The following is a 10,482-nucleotide window of genomic DNA, read 5'->3' as shown; positions in this document are numbered from 1 at the left end:
TTTTTCAGCGAGATTCCTCGCCTCCACGTCATTTCTCCGTCTGACTATGTTGACTTGTTTTTTCGTGACTCGTATGACGACCATTCTGCAGAACGCCACGGTTGTTCGCATTTAGTCTCTACATGTCCGAGCCTGTCCTACCAGCTCTGGAAGATTGACCGCCCCACTCTAAGAAGAAATAGGAAGCGGGGTCGGCCCCTACTACTCTTTTTCTAGACTTTACATTGCTTTATAATGATACCATCTCGTATCCTCCGGAGTCGGGCCCGTCCGCACCACTATACCAACCCATGACTGGACTATACCCTAGTCTGATACTCTACTCGTTCAGACGGATCCGGCTTCTCAAGATCTGTATTTCAGCACAGCACTACACCTTCAACGTCTATCGACTGTCAATCTAGGGGTTTTCTTGACGGGATGCAACCCATCTCGTCCCTTTAAGCTGTGCACCCAAACGGCCTTAACGAGGCCACTCGCGTGGACATATCGATCGGACTTTAAACGTTTAGATCTGCGTTCAAAATTTTATGTCGAAATTACTTCTTTTTTGTAATATTATTAAATAGTCCGATCCTCTCTTCTTTCTCTTATTTAATTTTGGACTGTCCTTCTAAAATGCTCCAAATTATATAAATATTCGGCCGAGCAGTCAATTCTTTTTTATTTTTGGCTTGTAACCTTTTTATTTATTTTTTTATTCTATTAACGTTTTTACTAATTGCTATTTTCAAAATTCTGCCCATTTTCACCCCCCCCCCCCCCTCCATCCCGAGTCGGGCCACCGATCTTATCGGAGGTCGGACTCGGGATGGGCGTGTTCGAAACCCTAGTGGTATATGGGCACGTTAAACTAGTTATCATCATTATCATCACAGAGCGTACTCGCGCATTGACAGAATTTTAATCTCAGGGCAGTTTCTTGCTGGCCTGAAAGAAGCGGGTGTAACTCAGTGCGTTTACACTGATCACAAGCTTGTTTGGGCACAATTTATTTTCGACAAAAACAACAGAGGACCAGGACTATGGGCATTTAACAATAGTGTTTTGAAAGACAAAAACTACGTAAACTTGATTAACGACTTTTGGCTGACGTGGAAAACAAAAAAGGGAAATTATAATGATCTTTTATTATGGTGGAATTTGGGTAAAGTTAAAATCAAAACACTAACCACAGACTATTGTAAACAAAAACGAAGGACTGAAAGAACATATATATATACAATTTAAAACAAAACGAAATTTTCTTAACACAATTAGACGAACTTGGACACTTAGACGACTACGCAGAATTAATTAACGTACAAAATAAAATAAAAAACTACGAACAAATACAATTACAAGGGGCAAGAATTAGGGCCAAAGTGGACGAAATTGAACAAGGCGAACGATGCACGGCTTATTTTGTAAATCTCGAAAGACAAAAAGCTAACAATAAACATATGAATTCTTTAATAACCGAAGATGGAAATTTAATTGAAAAGCAAAATGAAATTTTAAATGAAACAACTAAATTTTATAAAAAAAACTTTACACATCAGAAAAGACAGACGTTTCGGCACAAAATTATTTGTTAAACAAAATGACAAAGACATTAAATGATGAAGACAGAGACGCGTGTGAAGGGGAAATAACTCTTGACGAAGTATCATCAGCTGTTAAATCTTTTGCCAATGATAAGTCACCAGGCTGTGATGGCTTGACTGCAGAATTCTACCGGAACTTTTTTGGTCTAATTGGTAGCAATCTGGTAGAAGTAATTAACGATGCCTTTGATAAGGAAAAATTAACTTTTACCATGCGCCGTGGTGTTATTGTTTTAATTTGGAAAGGCAACGAAAAACAACTTTAAAAAAATTGGCGACCAATCTCTTTATTAAATTGTGATTACAAAATTATTACAAAAATTTTGGCAAGTAGAATCAGAGATTTTCTACCAAAAATAATACATCCAAATCAGAAATGCTCAGTAAAAGGCAGATCAATCCATGACGGAGCGTCATTGATAAGAGACTTAATAGAATATGTAAATCGTAATGAACTACCGGGCTTAATTTTATCCTTAGACCAAACAAAAGCATATGATAGGGTGGAATGGGATTTCTTGTTTAATATACCTTCTAATATAACTGCTAATATACGAAGTCCCCGACGTAATATATACAATCTAAATTGTGGACCAAAAACTACAACAAGAATACACACTTGTAATAATTTGTTTAGTTTACATAGCCTATGCCAGATAAAAAAAAACCCCAAAAACAAACCTAACCCTCTTCTCGTGATCCTTGCAATGGTATGACACTACTTATTGTTTAGAATTCTGCTTTGTTTTGTTAAAAAAAGAGGGACCACTCAGAATGCCTCCCCTTCCTCCAACTCCCCACAAAAGGAAGAGAGGAACGGTCATCAATGACCGGGAGCGAGTCGCCGAGAAAACGGCGACACTCCCTGCCCGCTTCGCGCTCAGAAGGGGAGGCTGTGTCTCGTCCTCGTGGTCTCGATGGTTCGTCAGTGTTACTTGACGTCTTGGCGATGCATACTATAGAAATGATCCCTAAAAGTATGATCTTAAATGAAAAGCTCGCGTAAAATGTATATATAACATTTCTGCAGTGTTTCACAAGTGGTACCTGATATTTGCATATTTATTTCATTCATGTAATACATTTATTTGCATATTTATTAAATGTTTGAAACAGTTAAATATAGGAGTGTATGTTATTTAGCTATTTTATAGTTTCCATATTATATATAATTTCTAAATAATGTTTAATTAATTGTATTGATGGAGTAGTGTTAAATGTATTGATACAAGAGATAAACCCATCTGACCGATACAAAAAGGCTGTTTGACCTGGGTTACCTTTAGATTTGTAAAACAATGTAATTTAAAACGGTTTTCATGTAACGATAAAATGCTAGATTTGATATACCGCGATATTTTAAAATGCAAATAAACACTATTTAATTTTATAATGTGGGTGTTAAAACCGTCCCACCCTTCTGGATATTTTCATGTAATTATTTGTAGAAATAAAAAGATGCGCTAGTCGACCAAATGTGTCATCCATAAATTACATCGTAACAAACTTGAACGACACTGTTCTCATTCCCAGTCTCATGCTACGTTGCTATTGCTCCAGCGTAGCTCGAAAATACTGTCAGTCAACTTCACCAGTAAATGACGACTTTCATTGTTTGAGCGGAAAAAAAAAACCCGCAGGATTAAAAAACCAAACGTTATATGGTATCACGTTGGGATACTGGGTTATTGCTTCTCGGCCTTTGTGCATGTGAGTGAGCTAGACCGTCTATCTAAATTTAATCCAAAGTTATTTTTGTATTATTTTAGTTTTTGACAGTCTCTATCCCGTTCCAACCACGACGATGATCGAGAACAACGACGAGCCGGAAACACCGCAGGAAAACGAAGCCACTACACCTCCAGGCGGTCAACGCAGCACGGGTAGTGAGTATAAGCACCCCATCTACCTAAACTCCCCGGGATTTGACCCCCCCCCCCCCCCCCCCCAAAGGGAGTGGAAATCTGTAGGGCTCTGGGTCCCATAGTTGACCATTTACTGGCAGTGGTGCCGAAGGGACGTAACGCCTGGGAGCTCCATCTAGATAGTGAGGAAATACGTGACCGACTGGAACTGCAGGGACTAAACGTGAGAGATAGATCCTGTCAAATAAACGCGCGCTTCCCAGGAGGCACGTGGGTTCGAGTCCGAGGACTACCCCTAGGGGTTAGCAACATCTGGGTAGACTTTGCTCTACAATACTTTGGGTCCATAGTGGTACCATCAGCCCACGCAACCTGGCGTAACACCAAGGTCAAGACAGGCGAGCGCACGCTCAAGATAAATATCCACACGGACATACCAGGCAGGGTAAAAACTGCAAAAGGCGACTGGTTCACTGTAAAGTACAGGAGCCAGCCGGAATTGTGTTTTACCTGTGGCAAGCAAGGCCACCAGCAGCGAGATTGCCCGGGACGCCAAGTGGCTTTTTCTGACATTGTTAGGGGAGGGGACATAGGACAGGTCGTGGGAGAGACAGACCTACCCCAACCCCCACCCGAAGACCCCGTCACAGACGAGGGCAACGGACTGGTAATAAATACCGACCTCTTCACCAAATATAAAGGGACAGTTAAAGTTAAAGAAAGAGAGACAGAGACAGAGCCAGAGAGAGAGAGAGAGGAGGAGGGAGATAAGACAAAAAAGGAGAAAAAGAGAGAGAGAAAAGAGGAAGAGAGAAAGGAAAGGGAAAGGGAGAAGAAGAGGGACCTATCATCGTCAGAGGATACAACGCATGAGAAGGCCTGCCACGTCCTCCCCCAGGCCCCACCCTCTAGAACCAAGGGACTGAAGGCCTCTAAAACCTAGGTTTTAGAGACCTTTTCTTTTCTCGCCTACCCACCCCCCAACCCGAACCGGACCGACCATCGACTACGAGCCTGATTACCGATTTAAACCTAGCCCCGGTTACGAAATGGACCCGCCCCTGGACCTACCCCACACCTTTTTCGCTCAGCGACCAGATCAAAAAGTGAGTTTATTCGTGTTCATGTTGTGTGTTCTCAATGTGTGTACCCCTGTGTTTGTACTCAACCGTGAAAGTTTCTGTGTTTCTGTGTATTCGCATGGAGATGTGTTCCCAAGTGTTTCTGTGTTATTCAAAGGAGTTGTGATGTTTGCACCCGTGTTGTCATGTTCTAACGTGTATGTCATATGTAAAACCGTGTTGTCTGTGTTTGTTGTAACGTTATGTATGTCATGCATATACTGTATCTGTAAAAACGTTTCATGTAACCATGGAGAGGACACTGGCCACCCCCACCCCCTGCCGCCTATTAGGCCAGGGCCCCCAACAAACTTGGTGAGTGCTGGAGTCCCCAAGACAGGAACTGTACACAAACATAATGTATATATTTTTGACTGTGTCTTGTTTAATGTGTTTTTCTGTTGTGTGGTGACTTTATGTGGTTTCGTTTCATGTGGAACTGTGTTGTCTATGTTACATGTATGTACCCCAGTATTATCTGAACCGTGCACACATCGTTTTAATGTTAACTCTCTATGTCTCAAAGGAAAAGACCCCGGCCACCACCCCACCTTGCTGTCTGTTAGACCAGGGTTAGACATAGACTTGGTGTGCTCTGGGGTCCCCACGACAAGGACAATGTGTAAATGTTTTGTATATATGTGTGTTTATGTTCTGTTGTTTAATGTGATTGTTTACTTCTACTATTATCTTTTCCATCATGATATTCATATGTTGAAATGCTGGCTGTTAACAGCACACACTTAAAAATTGGCACACTAAACGTGAACGGCTTTGTGAATTGTAACACAAAGCGGGCGCTAATTATCAAACTATTAGAAAAAGAAAAAATAGATATAATCTGTCTACAAGAAACTCACTTCAATGATAAAGACAACATCAAAGATTTACTTAAAGATTTTAAAGGGACATACTATATAAATTCTTGTAACATTGGGCGTAAATGGTGAGTTGCTATTCTATTCAGAAAAGGGCTAGAAATTAAAGTAATTAATTCTCTTAAAGACGCAGATGGGCGAGTTCTTAGTTTACTTTGCCAATTTAATAGTCAGGTATTTAACGTAGTTAATTTGTATTGTCCAGTGAACCCATGCCAAAGGGCTGAGTTCATTGCAAGCTGTGTCAATTACTTTATTACGACAGATGACCAACGTACCGTGACTAGCCGCATTCTTTGTGGCGACTTTAATTGCGTGGACAATGTAACGCTCGACCGGACAGGCTCTAAGAAGCAAGAACTTAGGGGCACTGTAGGGGTTAAAGAATTAAATAACATTATAAACGAACACGCACTACAAGATGCATACAGATATATATACCCAAACAGAACCTCTTTCACATACCACAGCAAGGCTTACAGAGCGTACGATTCCCAGTCTGGAGCTCCACGCAGTAAGACGTGTTTGTTTCGCTTGTGCACACTGCACGTGCTTTCGTGTGCTCGACTTGGGGGTCCTTCATTTCGTTGTTTTTGTCAGCGAAATGAAGTTTTCTACTGGGATGTATGCGGCCATTGGAACTGATTGAACGCTGGAACGCTTCTCGTTTCGACAGTCTGCACCACCAGGTTGGATTCTTTTTCAGCGAGATTCCTCGCCTCCACGTCATTTCTCCGTCTGACTATGTTGACTTGTTTTTTCGTGACTCGTATGACGACCATTCTGCAGAACGCCACGGTTGTTCGCATTTAGTCTCTACATGTCCGAGCCTGTCCTACCAGCTCTGGAAGATTGACCGCCCCACTCTAAGAAGAAATAGGAAGCGGGGTCGGCCCCTACTACTCTTTTTCTAGACTTTACATTGCTTTATAATGATACCATCTCGTATCCTCCGGAGTCGGGCCCGTCCGCACCACTATACCAACCCATGACTGGACTATACCCTAGTCTGATACTCTACTCGTTCAGACGGATCCGGCTTCTCAAGATCTGTATTTCAGCACAGCACTACACCTTCAACGTCTATCGACTGTCAATCTAGGGGTTTTCTTGACGGGATGCAACCCATCTCGTCCCTTTAAGCTGTGCACCCAAACGGCCTTAACGAGGCCACTCGCGTGGACATATCGATCGGACTTTAAACGTTTAGATCTGCGTTCAAAATTTTATGTCGAAATTACTTCTTTTTTGTAATATTATTAAATAGTCCGATCCTCTCTTCTTTCTCTTATTTAATTTTGGACTGTCCTTCTAAAATGCTCCAAATTATATAAATATTCGGCCGAGCAGTCAATTCTTTTTTATTTTTGGCTTGTAACCTTTTTATTTATTTTTTTATTCTATTAACGTTTTTACTAATTGCTATTTTCAAAATTCTGCCCATTTTCACCCCCCCCCCCCCCCCCATCCCGAGTCGGGCCACCGATCTTATCGGAGGTCGGACTCGGGATGGGCGTGTTCGAAACCCTAGTGGTATATGGGCACGTTAAACTAGTTATCATCATTATCATCACAGAGCGTACTCGCGCATTGACAGAATTTTAATCTCAGGGCAGTTTCTTGCTGGCCTGAAAGAAGCGGGTGTAACTCAGTGCGTTTACACTGATCACAAGCTTGTTTGGGCACAATTTATTTTCGACAAAAACAACAGAGGACCAGGACTATGGGCATTTAACAATAGTGTTTTGAAAGACAAAAACTACGTAAACTTGATTAACGACTTTTGGCTGACGTGGAAAACAAAAAAGGGAAATTATAATGATCTTTTATTATGGTGGAATTTGGGTAAAGTTAAAATCAAAACACTAACCACAGACTATTGTAAACAAAAACGAAGGACTGAAAGAACATATATATATACAATTTAAAACAAAACGAAATTTTCTTAACACAATTAGACGAACTTGGACACTTAGACGACTACGCAGAATTAATTAACGTACAAAATAAAATAAAAAACTACGAACAAATACAATTACAAGGGGCAAGAATTAGGGCCAAAGTGGACGAAATTGAACAAGGCGAACGATGCACGGCTTATTTTGTAAATCTCGAAAGACAAAAAGCTAACAATAAACATATGAATTCTTTAATAACCGAAGATGGAAATTTAATTGAAAAGCAAAATGAAATTTTAAATGAAACAACTAAATTTTATAAAAAAAACTTTACACATCAGAAAAGACAGACGTTTCGGCACAAAATTATTTGTTAAACAAAATGACAAAGACATTAAATGATGAAGACAGAGACGCGTGTGAAGGGGAAATAACTCTTGACGAAGTATCATCAGCTGTTAAATCTTTTGCCAATGATAAGTCACCAGGCTGTGATGGCTTGACTGCAGAATTCTACCGGAACTTTTTTGGTCTAATTGGTAGCAATCTGGTAGAAGTAATTAACGATGCCTTTGATAAGGAAAAATTAACTTTTACCATGCGCCGTGGTGTTATTGTTTTAATTTGGAAAGGCAACGAAAAACAACTTTAAAAAAATTGGCGACCAATCTCTTTATTAAATTGTGATTACAAAATTATTACAAAAATTTTGGCAAGTAGAATCAGAGATTTTCTACCAAAAATAATACATCCAAATCAGAAATGCTCAGTAAAAGGCAGATCAATCCATGACGGAGCGTCATTGATAAGAGACTTAATAGAATATGTAAATCGTAATGAACTACCGGGCTTAATTTTATCCTTAGACCAAACAAAAGCATATGATAGGGTGGAATGGGATTTCTTGTTTAATATACCTTCTAATATAACTGCTAATATACGAAGTCCCCGACGTAATATATACAATCTAAATTGTGGACCAAAAACTACAACAAGAATACACACTTGTAATAATTTGTTTAGTTTACATAGCCTATGCCAGATAAAAAAAAACCCCAAAAACAAACCTAACCCTCTTCTCGTGATCCTTGCAATGGTATGACACTACTTATTGTTTAGAATTCTGCTTTGTTTTGTTAAAAAAAGAGGGACCACTCAGAATGCCTCCCCTTCCTCCAACTCCCCACAAAAGGAAGAGAGGAACGGTCATCAATGACCGGGAGCGAGTCGCCGAGAAAACGGCGACACTCCCTGCCCGCTTCGCGCTCAGAAGGGGAGGCTGTGTCTCGTCCTCGTGGTCTCGATGGTTCGTCAGTGTTACTTGACGTCTTGGCGATGCATACTATAGAAATGATCCCTAAAAGTATGATCTTAAATGAAAAGCTCGCGTAAAATGTATATATAACATTTCTGCAGTGTTTCACAAGTGGTACCTGATATTTGCATATTTATTTCATTCATGTAATACATTTATTTGCATATTTATTAAATGTTTGAAACAGTTAAATATAGGAGTGTATGTTATTTAGCTATTTTATAGTTTCCATATTATATATAATTTCTAAATAATGTTTAATTAATTGTATTGATGGAGTAGTGTTAAATGTATTGATACAAGAGATAAACCCATCTGACCGATACAAAAAGGCTGTTTGACCTGGGTTACCTTTAGATTTGTAAAACAATGTAATTTAAAACGGTTTTCATGTAACGATAAAATGCTAGATTTGATATACCGCGATATTTTAAAATGCAAATAAACACTATTTAATTTTATAATGTGGGTGTTAAAACCGTCCCACCCTTCTGGATATTTTCATGTAATTATTTGTAGAAATAAAAAGATGCGCTAGTCGACCAAATGTGTCATCCATAAATTACATCGTAACAAACTTGAACGACACTGTTCTCATTCCCAGTCTCATGCTACGTTGCTATTGCTCCAGCGTAGCTCGAAAATACTGTCAGTCAACTTCACCAGTAAATGACGACTTTCATTGTTTGAGCGGAAAAAAAACCCCCGCAGGATTAAAAAACCAAACGTTATATGGTATCACGTTGGGATACTGGGTTATTGCTTCTCGGCCTTTGTGCATGTGAGTGAGCTAGACCGTCTATCTAAATTTAATCCAAAGTTATTTTTGTATTATTTTAGTTTTTGACAGTCTCTATCCCGTTCCAACCACGACGATGATCGAGAACAACGACGAGCCGGAAACACCGCAGGAAAACGAAGCCACTACACCTCCAGGCGGTCAACGCAGCACGGGTAGTGAGTATAAGCACCCCATCTACCTAAACTCCCCGGGATTTGACCCCCCCCCCCCCCCCCCCCCAAAGGGAGTGGAAATCTGTAGGGCTCTGGGTCCCATAGTTGACCATTTACTGGCAATGGTGCCGAAGGGACGTAACGCCTGGGAGCTCCATCTAGATAGTGAGGAAATACGTGACCGACTGGAACTGCAGGGACTAAACGTGAGAGATAGATCCTGTCAAATAAACGCGCGCTTCCCAGGAGGCACGTGGGTTCGAGTCCGAGGACTACCCCTAGGGGTTAGCAACATCTGGGTAGACTTTGCTCTACAATACTTTGGGTCCATAGTGGTACCATCAGCCCACGCAACCTGGCGTAACACCAAGGTCAAGACAGGCGAGCGCACGCTCAAGATAAATATCCACACGGACATACCAGGCAGGGTAAAAACTGCAAAAGGCGACTGGTTCACTGTAAAGTACAGGAGCCAGCCGGAATTGTGTTTTACCTGTGGCAAGCAAGGCCACCAGCAGCGAGATTGCCCGGGACGCCAAGTGGCTTTTTCTGACATTGTTAGGGGAGGGGACATAGGACAGGTCGTGGGAGAGACAGACCTACCCCAACCCCCACCCGAAGACCCCGTCACAGACGAGGGCAACGGACTGGTAATAAATACCGACCTCTTCACCAAATATAAAGGGACAGTTAAAGTTAAAGAAAGAGAGACAGAGACAGAGCCAGAGAGAGAGAGAGAGGAGGAGGGAGATAAGACAAAAAAGGAGAAAAAGAGAGAGAGAAAAGAGGAAGAGAGAAAGGAAAGGGAAAGGGAGAAGAAGAGGGACCTATCATCGTCAGAGGATACAACGCATGAGAAGGCCTG

General features: G+C 40.9%; 2 non-coding genes across 2 annotated transcripts; both read right to left on the bottom strand.

Moving 5' to 3' along the window:
- Positions 1-2,350: 2,350 nt before the first annotated feature.
- On the bottom strand, positions 2,351-2,573 carry LOC121367111. The gene has a single exon (XR_005957320.1). It is a non-coding gene; the product is annotated as a small nucleolar RNA U3 (small nucleolar RNA).
- Positions 2,574-8,498: 5,925 nt separating this feature from the next.
- Positions 8,499-8,721, bottom strand: LOC121367110. Its single transcript, XR_005957319.1, has one exon. It is a non-coding gene; the product is annotated as a small nucleolar RNA U3 (small nucleolar RNA).
- Between the last annotated feature and the right edge of the window lie 1,761 nt (positions 8,722-10,482).

The sequence above is a fragment of the Gigantopelta aegis genome, unplaced genomic scaffold (genome assembly GCF_016097555.1).
Source record: "Gigantopelta aegis isolate Gae_Host unplaced genomic scaffold, Gae_host_genome ctg9088_pilon_pilon, whole genome shotgun sequence".
NCBI lineage: Eukaryota > Metazoa > Mollusca > Gastropoda > Neomphalida > Peltospiridae > Gigantopelta > Gigantopelta aegis.
The sequence above is the reverse complement of the archived record's forward strand: the minus strand, read 5'-3'. Positions and strand labels throughout refer to the sequence as shown.